Here is a 15,901-nt window from a genome sequence, read left to right on the forward strand (position 1 = left end):
GGGGCACATCCCCATTGCCCAGCACAAAGGCACGCACGGAGCCATAGCAAGGTGTTCTGGGGATGGAGGAACATCCTCCTGCCCTGGTGGCAGACCTGTACCACCATGCCCTGGGCCAGGCTGGCAGCACCAGAAAGCAGGGCTGAGCGTGGCTGTCCGCCCCCCCGCACGCAGGCGTGCACAGCAGTCATGCCTGCACAGCGGTGGGCACGTGCAGAGGCAGGTGCTGCTGTCTGCATGTGGAGGCGTGCAGCCATGCAGAAGCATGTGTGTGCTGATGCACAGATGCTAGGCTGCGCAGCATGCATATGCCCTGACAGATCATGAAGGTATATTAAATAGCAGCTGTCGGGCTCTTTCTGAGCACAGCAGTAACACAGTTGGGACCATTGTGATGTCTTCTTAATTTAAACTCGTGTTGTCTTTCAGCCACGTGCTAATGAGGGCTAATGGGGAGATCAGCTTGCTGTTTGCCAGCGTCGCTGTGTGCTTTGCCATGGCCCTGTCACTCCTGCAACCTGGCTGTCCTCACTAGCTGGTGCCTTTCCCTGCTTTGCTGCTCCAGTGGGGAGGAGGACTCGGGGTCTGCTCCCCAGGGAGTGAGCTCCAGCTCGGCATGTCAAAACCTGCTCCACTGAGCCGTCTTCTTTGACCATGGAGCAGCAGGACCGATTCAGGGAGTTAAGCCTCCTTGTGCTGTTCATGGGCAGCCCCCCATGGTCTCTAGGGCTCCCTTGTATCGCAGCATCAACAGCCCCAAGAGCCCTGATCAGACCCTCTGGCTGGGGTGCCCATGGTGCTGGGATGGCCCCTTCTGCCCCTGGAGCCCCAGGACAGCTGCACCCTTGGGACCCTCCTCACAGAGAAGGGGCAGCCGAATGCTCGTGCAGCCCATGTCAGCCTCTTGTAGTGCCCCACCGTGCCTTGGGGTCTGCACGGGGCGCAGCATTCTCTGGTACCCAGAGGAGCAATAGCCCTGGCTGGTTTGGCCACGGCTCAGTAACTTTTTGTCACCTGCGTGCCTGTCCTGGCTTGCCTTGCTGTGGTGCTTGTGCTTGGGGATGGAGCAGCTCTGCATGGGAAAGCTCTGCTTTGCAGGGCTGCTGTAGGCTTCACAGGAAGGATGGAGCTCTGGAAGCAACTCCAGGGGCCCATCATCCCTCTCCCTGCCTGTCCCACGCTCCAGGACTGTGTGCTCTCCCCTCTCCACAGCCGCAGGTGCCGGGTATGCAGCAAGACCTTGTCCCAGGGGCTGCAGCAGGGACCCGGCAGTGCTGTCAGGCACAGCTGGTGGACGGGCAGCCGAATGGGTGCCCGCACTGGCCAGCGGGAGCAGGGCACTGGAAGCTTCGTGGTGGCAGCATCCCTGGAGCTTCTTCTCCCAGCCCAGTGTACCCAGCCCCTGTAGCACTAATCCACATATTTATCAGGATTAATGAAGCATGCAACAAATGTATAGGGGAGGCAAAGCAAGCAGCAGAAAGACAGAGACAATGGATGACAGCAGGCGAGGAGGAAGATAATGCAGTGTATTGTGCAGACCTGGGGAGCAGTCCGAAGCCACATGTGCACTTGCTGGCCGGGGCTGCACGTGAGCAATGTGCGCTCCCAGTGTACATGCTCCCAAGTACCTGCACGGACACGCAGAAATGCTTGTTTGCTCACCGTCATGTCTCTGCGCACACAGGCATAAAGAGAGATAGACTTACCAGAGATCAGCCATCAATGTTTAAAAAAAGCCATTGAATACTAACACAGCCACTTACGCCATATTTGCATACTTGCTTAATAAAAAATTATGGCTGTTCAAAGCCCAATCATTAATTACCCAGCATATTTTCTTTTAACTCCCTCCCTTTTTTATTACAGACTAAGCTGTTTTCCTGCTTATTCAGCAAAACCTCCTCACTATTCCACCAGGACGAGACGTGCAATAAATATGTACTTATTAAGTGTGCATTACAACTACACAAGCTGGGAGAAGTAATAACAGGCCCAACATAAAGCTGAAGTATTTATGCATGTACCTAGGGCCACTTTAGCTATTTATTTTCACAAAGAAATTAAATTAGATAGTTTGATAGCTCTCAGTGTGATTATGGTGGGAATTTATGTAGGGCCCAGCCTGTCAGGCGGAGTTGCGTGCGAAGGAACAAGCTTACGCCGAGGATGGGCTGCGGACGTCCTGCCGAGGTGCGTGCGCAAGGCAGGCCGCTCTGCCAGGACAGCGGGCTCCTCGCAGGGCGCGATGCCCCTCGGTGCGGGCAACCGCCCCGCAGCGCCCGGCCAACCCACCCTGCCTCCCACCCCGGCACCCGGCGCGGACAGCGGGCAGCGAGGGTGCGGCCGCAGGCACCCTCACGGCGGGGACCACGCCGCGACGCCTGGTGCGGAACGCGGCCCTTGGAGAAAAATTCTTGGGCCGTGGAAGAGGAGCAAGTTCTCTCGGAAGAGTTGCCTTCGGAAACCATTTTCGGTCGAAAGAATCGCAGCGTCTTTGTGGGTTTCTAGCGCTCGCTCTTTCTAAATGCTTTGGGACCAAAGAAGCGGCATCTGCCCCGGAGGAGAAGCGGCGAGGATGCGCAGGGAAGGGCGGCCGGTGCGGCGGCCCCGACCCCGGCCCCGACCCCAGCCCCAGCCCCGGCCGGGGCCGCCCCACCGCCCGCCCGCTGCAGCCGCGCCGCCGGGCGCCCTCCAGCCATCACCGCCCCGCAGGAGGCCCGGCAATTAGCGAGCTACCTGATTAGTGCTGATTACGCACCCCGCCGCCGCGCAGCGGCGGGAGCCCCCCCCCGCCCCCCGGGCCCGGCGCTGCCGGCGCTGCCCCGCCGCGACCACGCACCGGCCCCGGGGGGGACCCCAGGGCGCAGCGGGGGGCACCGAGCCCGGGGGGCACCGAGCCCGGGGGCCGCCCGCTTGGGCGCTCGGGGCCGGGGCCGCCTGCAGCCCCCCCTGCTCTCCGGCATCCCCTTGCGCTTGTCCCCGTGGTGCCCGATGTCCCCCTGCGCCTGTCCTGCAGGTGCCTGATGTCTCTGCGTTATTAAAGACGGGATTTTTAAATAGCACGGAGGATGTACAAGTGTTGCAGCATCAGCACGGGGAAGTGACGGGGAGCTGCTGGGAACCAGCCCAGCTCCTCCAGTGACAGTGTCCTTTAATAGCAATGGATAACCTGGCATCTGCCCCCCTTAGTGCTCAGCAGCGCATCACCTTGCAGTGGGACAGTGGGCACCCCAGGCCCCATCCTGCCGGTCCCCCGGACTCCGGCGCAGTCTGCTCTGCTCCCCGCTTTGCACAAATTTTATCTGATCAAAATGAAACATTGGCAAGATGCCTTCCAAGGAGGCAGAGGCATCTCTTGGAGAAGTGCCCTGTGCCTGCCCATCTGCTCATCCAGTGGCATGGAGGTGCCTGGTCACCCTGTGCCCTCTGGCAACCGCTTCCAGTGGGGACTCCTAGAGGGACCAGCAGCATCCAGGCACGGGAGGTGGTGTTTGCTGGCAGAGGGAGTGAAAGGAAAACTGCCTCTGCCTGGGGCACGGCTGGGGTGGGAGCAAGTGGGCTCATCGTTGGGGCTGACCACGGGATGTGCCGGCTTGCCAAGAGGAGTGTAAGAACCGCCGCTCTCTGGTGAAACAGGAGGGAGCACAGCTCAGCAATTACAGCACAATTAGCTCAAACAGCAGGTTGATTGTAAATTGCAGCTCTGTGCCAGCTACAAGTACGGAGCAAACAGCAGGCGGGAGCTCTCCCACAGCCCTGCTGTCTCTGCTTGGGGCCCCTGCCAAGATGGAGGTGTAGGGTCATGGCCCCCAGCATCCCCCGTGGGGTCTCCTGGCACCCGGCCCCACTCCCCCACCCGTCGGGCCGCTGCGGACGCAGGAGAGGTGGTAAGGAGCCCCATGGGCTTGCGGCGGTGCGGTTCCTCTGCGGGAGGGCTGCCAGGAGCAGCTCCGCAGGCACCCGGCGCAGCCACCGTTGTGGGTGTTGTTGGCCCTTCCTGGGACTCTGGGGACAGGAGCCACACTGCCTGCCTGGGAGCGTCCTGGGCCCCGGGCATAGCTCCTGGGCAGCCCCCGCTCCCTGCTGGGGCTCTGAGGCTCGGCACGTGGCGCCAGGACTGCCTCTGGCTCAGGGCCCAGGATGAGTGGTGCCACCGACTGCCTCTGTCACGGAGCCCCAAACCAGGTTTGTGGGGTGTGGCAGCCTTACTGGGAAGCTGATAGTTGTAACACTCTCCTGCACCCAGTGTGGGGAGCAGCTGGCAGGGGGGGAGAGCACCTCACAGTGAGGGGACCCCCTCTGCCCGGTCCCTGTGGTGGCAGGGAGGGACGGGGCTGAGCATGGGCTCGCCTTGCAGGAGCTGCCGCAGCAGAGCAGAGGAGCGCAAGTGTTTTGCTGCCAAGGGGATGAGTGGCAACTAATGCTTGCCCTTTTCCTGGGAATGACCCTGCCTCAAAGCAGCCTGCTCCCTGCCGCCATCCCAGGGATCTGTGGGTCTGCAAGGTGCCAATGCTGATCTACCTGGCATAAACTGACAGCCATAGCCAGGTGACAGAGAGGGGGTCCCGGGGCGGGTTGTCCCTCGTGCACAAGCAGGCGTCCACCCAGCTCCTTGTGCAGAGTGCGTGTCGGCCCAGCTGCTCCGTCCTGTGGTGGGGATGTGGCAGGGCTCCTGTGCAGCCCTGGGGAGGGGGAGGCTTCTGGGGACCCTGCGCTGGAGCCCCCCGCACTCTGCTGTGCAGGGAGAACCCATGGCACAGGTGCAGGAGGGCACAGCGCTGCCCACGGGGCTTGCAACAGCCCCTGTCCACAGGGACAGCAGCCCTCTATGGGATGGCTGGGGTGCTGCTCCCAGATGGCTCTGGGGATGGCCGTGCCTTCAGCGGGGTGTCCCATGGGTTCTCTCCCACAGATTGTGCCAGCGGTAAGGCTGGCGTGCGTGGAGCCATGTGCTCGGCAGGAGTCAGCAGACAGTCACCATGTCTATGCCGGGGAGGGGGTCCTGTACCCCGGCTGCCCCTTCTGCGTGGGATGCGGAGGGGCCTGGGGCTGGTGGGGGGCAGCGCCTGTCAGCCTGCCGAGGCTGATGCCTTTCATCTCTGAGTTACTGGCTCGTGTCAGGGCAGAGCTGGAAATGTCAGGGACTGCTGCAGGGTGACCGTGCAGAGTGGCAGATGGTCAATGATGGATTTGTCACTTCAGATTCAGGCGGTTTTTAAATATTCAGCAGAATCGGAGGTGACAGCTCATGGCAGCAGGCAGAATTTCTGTACGTCTCGGTAAGACCTCCTGGCCCCCTGGGAGGGGGAGCACAGCAGGACAAACTCTGGCACCTCGAGGCAGTGGCTGGCGACAGCGCAGCCTGGGACTGCACCGCGCTTGGCCAGGGCTCTCTGTGCTCCCATTGCTGGTGACCCGGTGGCTGTGTGGGCGTGAGGCCAGCGTTGTGCCTGGTCTGCCCCTGGCTGCTCCCTGCGAGCCCAGGGGCTGGAGCATCCATGCAGCACCCGTGCTACCCGTGGCTGCCATGCTTTGTGAGCACCAGCCAGGCCTGGGTTTGTCTCGAGGGCGCTGGGGGCTCTCGCTGGCTCCACGTGGGGGGGGTTGACACACCCCAGCCCTTTGGTGATGGCGATGGCAGCCGTGTCCCAAGGAGAGATCCAGCAAGGCTCCCGGGCCCAGAAGAACGAGGGGCCCAGGGAGGCCAGCAGTGCCGGGAGCATGGGCAGAGCCAGCCGTGGGCTCGGCTGGGCGTGCGGAGTAGCCTGGTCAGCAGGGAAGAGAGATGTGGCACGGCACAGCCTGCAGAGCCACCCTCCAGAGAGATGTGCCTCCGGACAGGGAACCTGGCGACCTGTCACGGCACACACGGAGGCTCTGCAAATTCATGGTGGCAGCAGCATTAAGGCAGGAGCCGGTGCTACCGTGGTGCTGTGCAGCAGTTGGCAGGGCTGCTCAGGGGCCGTCAAGGAGCAGGCTGTCAAGAGAGATTCTCCTTCCAGAGCTGCTGGCAGCAGCCCTGATCCCACTGATGGTTATGGGGGAGCAGTCACCAGCCGCTTCTCCCACGAGCTTAGGAGAGCCCAGCGGCACACACTGTTGTGCAAGACTGCTTTGTGACCAGCCGGGGTCCTTGTGGGGTTTGGGGAAGGATGTAGCCCTGCAGAGGGACACACAAGCCAGGGAAACGTCGCCTGTTGCAGGAGGAGAAGAGCAGGACAGAGTGTGGGCCCTGGTTGATGCGAGGCGTGTGGGGCTTCCCCTCCCTGGGGAGATGTGTGGCTGTGGCTGCGCTATAGATGCTGGCAGGAGAGGGAGGCAGCGAGGTCAATGCACTAATGAACACGCTGGCCTTTGAGGGCAGGCGATGTATTATTCACTGCATCCCGTGCGCCTGCTGCCTAGCAGAGAGCTCTTGCTCATGCCAGCTTGATTGGCTCGGCTGTCCTCGTGCCGCAGCTCATCAGGTGGAGGCCCTGACTGCAGGGCACTGCCGACCATGCGCATTTTCATCAAACTTTGCTAACGGTGCGAGTCCTCCTCCGGTGCTCACGTCTGCCATGTGCACAGAGGTGCCTTCGCCGCACAGCCTGGCTGGGGGAGATGAGTGAGGGCGGACGTCACACTCTCCCTGGCCCTCCTTTGCTGCAGGCAGGTCCGTGGTGCATGGAACTTATGCAGCCCCGGGGGGGACACTGCCAGTGCAGCTGCCAAAGTCTGGTGCAACGAGTGACCCCCCCCCCCCAACAAGGCAGGACTGCACTTGCTGGCAGGGCAGGTGCAGGGCACAGGACAGTCTGCACCCCTGTGAGCAGCACTGGCCGTGACACAGTCTAGCCAGTCCTGGCAAGCCTTTCCCTGGGTGCCAGCTCAGTCCGGGCAGGACACAGGCTTGTCCTCATCCTCAGCAGGCTGGGTTCAAGCTTCCTCTGCCTCTTGGTGCTGAGGAGCCTTCCCACGAAGCTGGTTGCATTCTCTGTGTAACTGGGGCAGCTGACCTCCACCAGCCCCTGATCGTGGCATGCTGCAAGGAGACCTCACCGAGCAGGCAGCCCCCGTGCTGGGGACTGATGAAGGAGGACAGTAACATCTCTGCCTCCTCTCCAGCACAGGCCAGCGCACACCCTTGCCATCCAGAGCTGCCAGCTGGGCTGCCCACGCGACGCCCCTGGGGTGGGCTGCACTGTGCTGGTACTGCCCCATCGTGCAGGGCTGTCGCCCCGTGCGCAGTGCAGCACCCTGCCCTGGCAACGCAATGCTGACAACCTGGCCAGCCTTCCCCCAGCCCGGCCCAGGGAGAGCCAGGTGCCGTGGGAGCACCTCGGGTCGGGAGGTGGGACAGGCAGCATGCTGCCAAGCCTGCCGGACCTGGCTCTGCTGCCAGGGGGAGAACTGCAGCCCCTTCATACTGCTGCCTGTTCCCTGCCAGGACCATGATAGACAGTCAGTGATTAATGCTCAAGTAAAGTCAAAGCCAGTGGTACCAGCCCTTCCCACCCTCTCCAACCTTGAAAGCGCTGTGCAGCAGCACTGCAGCCAAAACTAATGACTCCCCAGGAGCCAGCGTGTTCACAGACCACCCCAAATACACCCCAGCTGTCTGCAGCACTCTGTAGCTTTGCAGAGCTGAGTCCTCTTCATTACTGTTGTCTGTTGTCAACAGCTTGTGCCTGTCTTCTGCACAGCCTGTGTGATCACAGCAGCTTCCAGCAGGGCCAGTTCTCTGCAGCCCAGTGCCAGACTCCTCTTCCTCCATTAGGTGCTTCTCTGATCAGCAAGCAGAAGGCAGCTGCTGGCCAAACTCTGCTGGAAGAGCTGAGCTTGGCTCTGGCTCTAGCCTGCGCTTAGAGCAATTTAATAGCAGCAGCAGGAGAGGATGGGGAATTAATTTTGCTTGCTGCCACCCCTTTGGGCCACACCTACAGGTGCACACGTAGTGCCACGCACAGCTTCCTCTGCTCTCACAGCTGCTTGAATTTCCTCACCCTGCCTTCATCACTCTTTGCATTAACTGTTTCTTGGCCATCAAACACTCAAAGGACTGCAGTCTGCTCTGCCCAACAGGCTTTTCCCTTCTGGTGATGGAAAAAGCATGAAGCTCTCAAGGAAACCACAGGCTATAAATCAAGGGCAGCATCAGCCTCAGGCAGCTCTTGGCTCTGAAGAGGCCGTGCAGGACTCGCTAGCAGAGCTCAGGAGCTTGGTGGTAACCATCCACTCCGGGGCATTCAAAGTCCTGAGGGATACAGGAGGAAATTGCTGTGGAACTCTCACTCGGGTGCAAAGTCAAGGCTTTACCGCAGAGCCAGGCAGCGTAAAAGCCAGGCTCTGTGAAGCGGAATGGCTGGCCAGCGGCGTGCCCAGCCCGTTACGGCCCTGCCTGCACACGTGCCAGCATCTCTCAGGAGAGGATGGGGCAGGCAGGGCTGCCTGCCGTGCTTTGGGGAGGCTGAGCTTGCCAGCAGAGGTGGCTCGGTGCAGCAGCAGAGTGTCAGGCCGGTGCTGCACCACGTGCTGCATCCCCCTCCCCAAGAGGCAGTGCAGGATGTGCCCCAGCCTGGGGCTGGGGGTGGTGGGGCCGTGGGGGGGGCTGCTGTGCGAGGCAGTGGGTCTGAGCACTCGCCCCACAGAGGGGCACACGGCTCCGGCTGGCTCTGAAGAGGTTAAATCTTTCTAATCACTCAGTAAGACCTTCTCTAAGAATTTATCTACTTTCTGCCTTCCAAGAACATATGGATAAAATCCCCCTGAGCGGGACTTACATTTATAGCATCTATTACTGAGATCAAGGTTAATCCAGAGTAATCTAATGGGGTGAAAAGGACTTTATATAAATCTGTTTTAATCTACAGGACATGATAGCCTGACAAGGCCATCAGAAAATTCGTGCGCTGTGGCTGGGGCAGGGAGAGGTGCCAGGGTTGCTTAGGGGATGCATGAGGGAGAGTTGGCTTGTCAAGCGCCTGCATCTCCGTGGGGCAGTGTCGGGCAGCCGGCAGGGCTGGGACATGGCTCACGGGGCCAGAGCCGTGCTGGCTGTCCTGGTGTGCAGCTGCTGCTGGTGGCTTCGGAGAGATTTAGTGGCTCTGTCCCTGTTGGGGTGTTGTGCCACGGGACAAGGAGGCTGTAAATGCTCTTCCCGCTAAGTTACGAGCCATCCCTGCCAAGTGTAATGTATCTGTGCTTAGAAAAAGGGGATGTTCAGCAGGGAGAGACAGAAGGTGAACTTCTCACGGCTTCCAGCACTGCGGCTACATCCTGCATGTGTGCCCCATGCTGAGGACCGGTGCTCCGCCAGGGCCCAGTGCCTGCAGAATCGTGCATGGGGTGCTGCCAGGCAGGCAGAGCAGAAGGACTTCTCCTGCCTGGATATCACATTGTGGTCCTTGCTGCACCCCGTGTCCCCCACGGCCAGCCCAGCGTGCCCTCTCTAAGCTGTCTGGTGCCAAGCGCTGCTCCCGCTGCTCCCGCTGCTCCCGCTGCCCTCTGTCCTGCCACCTCTGGACTTGCTCCGGCTGCTCCCCATGCAAGTCCCGCAGCGCCGTGCCCGGCACCTGGGGATGTGCTGAGCCCCGTCCGGGCCCAGCGCCAGCAGGCAGCCTCACATGGCGCTGCCTGCCCGGGCCAGCGAGGCGCAGGAGTGAGTCCCGCGGACATGGGAGGCCAAATAAGACAGTTCTCCAGAGCACAGCGTGTCGTTTTACATCTGCTCAGATGGAGACTGAGCTATCCAGGTCCCTGAGTCCCAGACCCGCCAGAAGACAGTATCTCAGCTAAACGATGCAAAAATGATTTAATGGAGGGAACTAATCAAGGAATCCAAGAGAGACTGCTCACCAAGGGCTGATGCAAGATTCAATTAAACTGCAGCCTTTGTGGGCTCACCATTTTAATTTTCCACAAATTAGCTTAAAAAAGGTATGGAAATGAAGATATTAGATTTTTTTTTAAGTCGAAAGGAAAAATCCTTTGAGGATTATATTAGCTATTTCGCTTTAACAAACATAATTTCTATACTCATTTTCTTGTTTTAATCTCAGCTGTTGAGATGCTGTTTCCATTTCAGCTCCAGTGTCAGTGTTTTGAACAAGGTGGGGAAGGCTGTTAACTCTTCCAGGAGCAGGCCCTGCAGCCCAGCTGCTGCAGGTCCCCAGGCTCCCACGCCAGCCCACGGTGCTGCAGCGAGGGGGAGTGCTGCGGCACAGGCAGCCCTGCCCACCCCCTGCTGGGGCAGCTGGGTGCTGATGCGGGAGCACTTGCTGCACCTCCAAAGGAAGCTTTGCAGCACCGGCAGGTACAGCTCAGCTCTGCAGTGGTGCAGCCAGCGGTGGCACGGCTGTGCGGGACCAGCACGGCAGCCAGGTGCCCCCCGTTCTGCTTGGGACCTGCAAAGCAAGCCCGTCCTCGCAAACACTGTCCCCCATGTGCAGCTGCATCGCTGGGGGGCACCTCCCTGGTTCGTTAGCGGCAGCCGGTCCTGCCCCGATGGTATCGATGGAGATGCCTGCCCAGCGCAAGGGCAAAGCTCTGCTCCGTCCCTGCCTGCAGCTGGCTGGCTGGGCAGAGGCTGGTGGTGAGGGAGCCCAGTGCTCTGGCAGGACAGGCCCGTGGATCCGCTCGGGGCTGTGGCAGTTCTCGGCTCCAGCCGTCCCACGTCTCCCATAACTTCACCTGCTCTTGCCCTCAGGCAGCTGGAGATAAACACAGAGCAACAGTGTTGTGTGTCGGCTGCAATTTGTCTTCTGCAAGAGTGTGTCTTGCGCTAAGGATCTCCCGTGAATAGCAACAGCTGCCATTACGGCCGTGCCTCCCCTGGCATCCACTGGCCTGGCGCGGCCGTCATCTCCCTGCCCAGTATGGCACAGCCCTTTGTGCTGGCTCCCACTCCACCGGGAAGCTGCAGCACCAGGCTTGGCTGGAGGCTGCTCTCTGGCAGGAATGGTGCCTTGAAAGCGGTGGGGCTGGTGGCCGGTTGACCGGGCTTTGCCTGGGCGGACAGCCTGCTTCCCACCCCAAGGAACTGTGTTCCTGTCCCTGGGTTCACTGCTCATCACTGGGAAATGAGTCCCTGGCAGCATCGCTTACCAGCGTGGGGGCTCGGGTCTGGCAGGGCTGCCCTGGGCAGGACTGGCATGGCCTGGCCATGGCACTTACCACGGTGCTCCAGAGCATCATCCACAGGCCCCCTGCTCCCTGCCTGTCCTCTCCGGGGGTGGGGATGGCTCCCGCTCCCCCTCTCCTCACACCACTGCCTGCACCTCCGGCATCACCCACCCGGGTCCCGCATCCACCGTCCTGCCCTGCTCGCACCCTGCCTGCACCGTCCCCTCCCGGCCCCATGGCAGCATCGTCTGGGTCCTGGGTGACCTTCAGCTCGTGGCTCCTGGAAGCGCTTCCCTGCCCCCTTCCTCCGCGCCTCGAGCTGGAAGGGAGCTTCATTTGTCACTGTCTCTTTTAAAAGGTCCAATCTCTTCCGCGGGGTCACCTGGCTGCTCTGCCAGCAGCTCCTCGTGCTGGCACAGCTCTGCTGCAGCCACCGCAGCTGCCAGCCCGGTACACGTCATCCCTGTCCCCTTGTCCTTGGGGTCCTGCCACGGTCCCCCTCTCCCCGTGGGTAGAGGAGCGCTCGGAGCCAGGGACCGGGGGGTGCCCAGGGGTGGCTGCAGCCCCCACCGGGCCCTGCAGCCCGTGGTCAGGGCCCGGGGCAGCCCCTACCCTCCACCAGCCGTGGAGAGGGTCCGCAGAGCCGGGGTGCGGCTCCCGGCCGAGGGCAGCCTCCAGAGACGCGGGGTCTCTCCTGCGCCGCCCTCCAGGAGACACTCCTGGAGCAACAGGCTGTGAAGTCCCGGCTTTGCCCCACGGACTCTGCCGCTCCACCGGTCCCTCCCCACCTTGCATACGCTGAATGGAGCTCAATGCAGAATTAATTTGTCATATTGACACTGATCATTTATTACAGAGCAGAGTGGAGCCCATTCATTTGAACAGAAAACATTTCATCTTATCTCCTGCCTTTTCATGCCTCAGCTCTCACTCTTTAACCTTGGACAACGAGACATTCATAATTTCCTCACTGGCTCTATGGCTCCTTTAGATAAGAAACTTATTTTTTAATCTTTCTTTCTATTGAATTTTAAACATGTTCCATTACAAAACCTGATGCACATAACAACATATTCTGCCCAGCATTAATGTGGCCGCGTTGTGCCGCAGCCTGCGCTCTGAGCCAGGCTCCAGGCCCCGCTGTGCCCCAGGGGGTCCGAGGACCAGCACTGCTTTCCCAAATGGCCGTAGGGGCTGCCTGCAGCGCTGCATGGGTGCAGGAGGCTGGCTCAGCCGTGCTGGGGCCCAGCAAGCACCAGGTCTGGGGGACAGTGTGTACATGGGGGTCCTGCCAGCAGCCCCGGGGAGGGTGCGGGGGGCTGCGGGGCTGGCTCAGCCCGTGCCAGGGATTGCAGCCCGGTGGGGCTGCGTGAGAGCAGGCGGCCAGGACTGCCACGAGAGGAAGATGCTGTCACCAGCTGATGGGTTTCAGTGGTTCCCGTTTGCTCGAACATAGTCTGAGCTTGGGGGAGTGTTTGTTGTTCGGGGACAGTCGCTGGGCAGACTGCGTGACCGGGAGCCTTTGCAGCCCCGCGCATGAGCCCTGCTGCAGCCTCAGGCACAGCAGTGCAGTGTCTGGCTTGCCCCAGGGCCATATGCAGCTGCGGAGGGACCGATCACATCTCCAGGCCACGTAGCCATTGCTCCGACAGTAAATAGCCCCGTCAGGACCCCTACAAGGAGAGGCCACAATTGCTTTCCGTGTGCAGGAGGGCCACATAGATAAGGCTTTCACCTCCAAGGCTCTGCTGAAAAATTAGGGACGGGAGGTGGGAGGGAGCAAATTGAGATAAATGAGTGTGCTGCATGGCATCCTGCCCACAGGATGCTGAAATAAAAAAATCAGTAAATAAAAAATCACCAGTCTTTATCTGGTCAGAGCCTGAATGGGCTGTGTGATAAGTATAACGGATGAGCCTGCCGTGAGGGCCTGAGAGAGGGACCTACCGTCCCTCACTGCCATGTGGGAAGGCACCTACTGGTGCTGGTTTGCTGGGGGAATGGCTGCGGTGTGTGCGAAGGGCTGGGGCAGGCAGCTCTGCTGCGGCACGCCAGGTCCTGTCCCTCCGAGTGTGCCGCACTGGCTGCCGTGCCGGTCCCAGGCAGCTCTGGGAAGGGCTTGGATCCTTCCTCAGCGTGAAATGCACTTTTCCAAGTCGTCCTTCACAGCGAGGGAAAAGGCAGATCAGATGCCGAATTAGCCTGCGAGAGCCGTGTTCCCGTCTCTCTTATCTAACTCACTGTAACAAGCTCTTTGCATTTATTCAACCAAATGTGCTGCAGAATTGCGTTACAGCTCATGGCTGCGAGCCATCTGTGGAGAGAAATCCAGTTATACCTTGTATAATAAGTTCCTGACAATCTTACAGAGGACTCCGGGTCATAAAAGTCTCCCAGTTTTATCGCCAGTAACAGACACGGAGAGAAATTAAGTTGTCTTATCAAATTTAGATAATATATATCCCTCTGGAGTGGAAGGTTTCTGATGGATCTTTTACAGTATTAGAACATTTAGAGGGGTGAATAGAAATGCACAGCAAGGGTGGGAGAGCACTGGGGAGCAGAACACCCCGGGGGCACCCAGGGAACAGCAGTTCGGTAGCTGCTGGGCAGAGACAGGTCTTGGGGAGCCATTGAAATGCAAGATGAGGCAAAGGCTGTTTGCGAGCAGGAGCCACGCTGAGACATGGGCTCTCCTCCTGCCTTGCTCACCTCAAGCGCTTGCATGCCATGTATTTACGAAAGCAATAACCTCCAGCAGTCCTGATATGCAAACTCCTTCCCCGCTGCCTCCTGTGCTAGTCGTTGCAGGAAGAAAGAGCCACGGGATGTTTGCCGAGTTTCTAGGTCCCGGGGTCTGCTGAAATCAGCAGCCAAGCCCCGCAGGGAGGCTGGATACGGGATGGCTCTACGACATATCCCCATCCCTGGGGTGCGTCTCCTTCGGGCCGGTGCACCGAGTGCCCTGCAGCTTCCCTGCCGCAGGCAGGCACAGCAAAACGGCCGACACAGGGGAAGAGGATTCACAGTGCTGGGAAGAGTCTCGCTCCTGCAGCCTTTGCAGGGCTGGTCGGTGCAGGATGAGGCCTCAGCTGGGCTCTCCCTGCCGCTGCTGGTGGGGAAAGGAGCTCTGCTCCGCTCAGGCAGTAATTTTAAGCTCCTTGGAGAAGGGTCTCCTGCCGATCCCGTCACCCAGGGCTTGGCCTGGTCTCTGACCCCTTGGCTCGGGTGTGAAGGCTCCTGCAGCCAGGGCTGTGGGACGGGGATGCTCACCGCCTTGCCCAGCCTGCGGCCCCGCGGCTGAGCGCTCCCTCCCAGGGGACGCGCTGATGGCTTGGGAGGGCTGGGATCCTCCACACACCTGCTCTCTGTTCAATATTTAGTTTTCTGCAAAAGCAGAGTGCAGTAGTCATGGTAATGAAGCGGGCAGGCCCAGCATCGCTGGCGTGCCATTTATTAAGAGCTGTGCAGTCTCAGGCACTGGGGATGCAGACGCATGTCTCCCCTGAGATCCCCGGACTAATAAAAAAATGAATCCTCACTTACTGATCTCTGTATTTTTAAAGACTGGTTACTCCGTCTTTTCCTTTTTTATTCACTTTTTAAAAATCTATCTGGCCCTTCAGTGCAGAATTATCTGTTTAGCACCATCATTACTTTAATCACAATTAGCTTTCCCACTCCATTAATAAGACTCTAAATGGTGGTAGATCATGGGAATGGGCCTTCACAGCCATCCCAGCATTTTGCCGGGTCTGACGCCCAGGGTTTTCTCTCCTGCCAGAGCCAGCAGTCAGTGCTCCCCGTGCTGTGCTGCACATTCCTCCCCGGTCCCTCTGGTCTCTGAGAGGTGCTGAGCCCTGCAGCTGGGCAGGCTCGGGGACGGGCAGGCACTGGCAGCGCTTCCCTGGCAGGCTGTGCTGCTGGGCTGGAGTTGTTCCCGCTCCTTGTGGTGGGAGCAGAGAGACTGGGAATTGGGATTTAACCAGAAGAGTGGGTCAAGAGCCTGCCTCGCCTCCCCACATCTTTTCTTCAGAGCATTTGGTGAACAATGCATGCAGAAGGCTTTTTATTTTTGTGTAGAAACGTGTGTCTAATGAATTAGCCACGGATTGGAGCCTAACATGGGTAATTTACACTGAACATTCGCTCGCTCAGAATCATCCATCAATTTCCTACCACATTAAAATGAACGTCCCGCCCTGGGAGTGCGCGGCTGGTGCTGCACCCCGTGGCTCCTTCCCAGCGCACCCCTTGGCACGGCGCAACCACCCGGGTCCCCTCCGTGGAGGTGGGGACCGGCATGCCGCGGCCCGCAGTCACTCCTCTCTGGCCCCTGCCCAGCTCTGTGGACAGTGGGCCGTGATGTGCCCAGGACCTGTCGGCACAAGGTGGGCAGACGTGAGGACGGGCACAGGCTCCCTGTCCTGCAGCCACAGGGTGCCAGCGGGTTTGGGGGGGAAGGGGGATTTGCCGCCCCAGCAGGCTGGGAGTGGGGCTGGGCACTGCAGCAGGGTCCGGGGTGGCCGGCACGGCCCTTGGCACCCACTGCCCAGGTGTGGGAGAGGGCCATGGAGTGCTGGCCATGGGAAGCAAAGCCCCTGCCCCGAGGCTGGGCACCGACTGCTGGAGCCGGTGGGAAGCCCTGCCGTGTGCTGAGCCTCCCCCGAAAGCACAGACAGCTTTTTGGCTGGGACCTGTGTCCTCTCGATGCACGGTGTGGCATGAGCCTAATTTCCTTGCCTGGGGACCAGCGCCAGACCCAGGGGACGATGCCACCACCAGAAGCCACTGT

This window comes from Haliaeetus albicilla, chromosome 2 (genome assembly GCF_947461875.1).
Source record: "Haliaeetus albicilla chromosome 2, bHalAlb1.1, whole genome shotgun sequence".
In the NCBI taxonomy this organism is placed as follows: Eukaryota; Metazoa; Chordata; class Aves; order Accipitriformes; family Accipitridae; genus Haliaeetus; species Haliaeetus albicilla.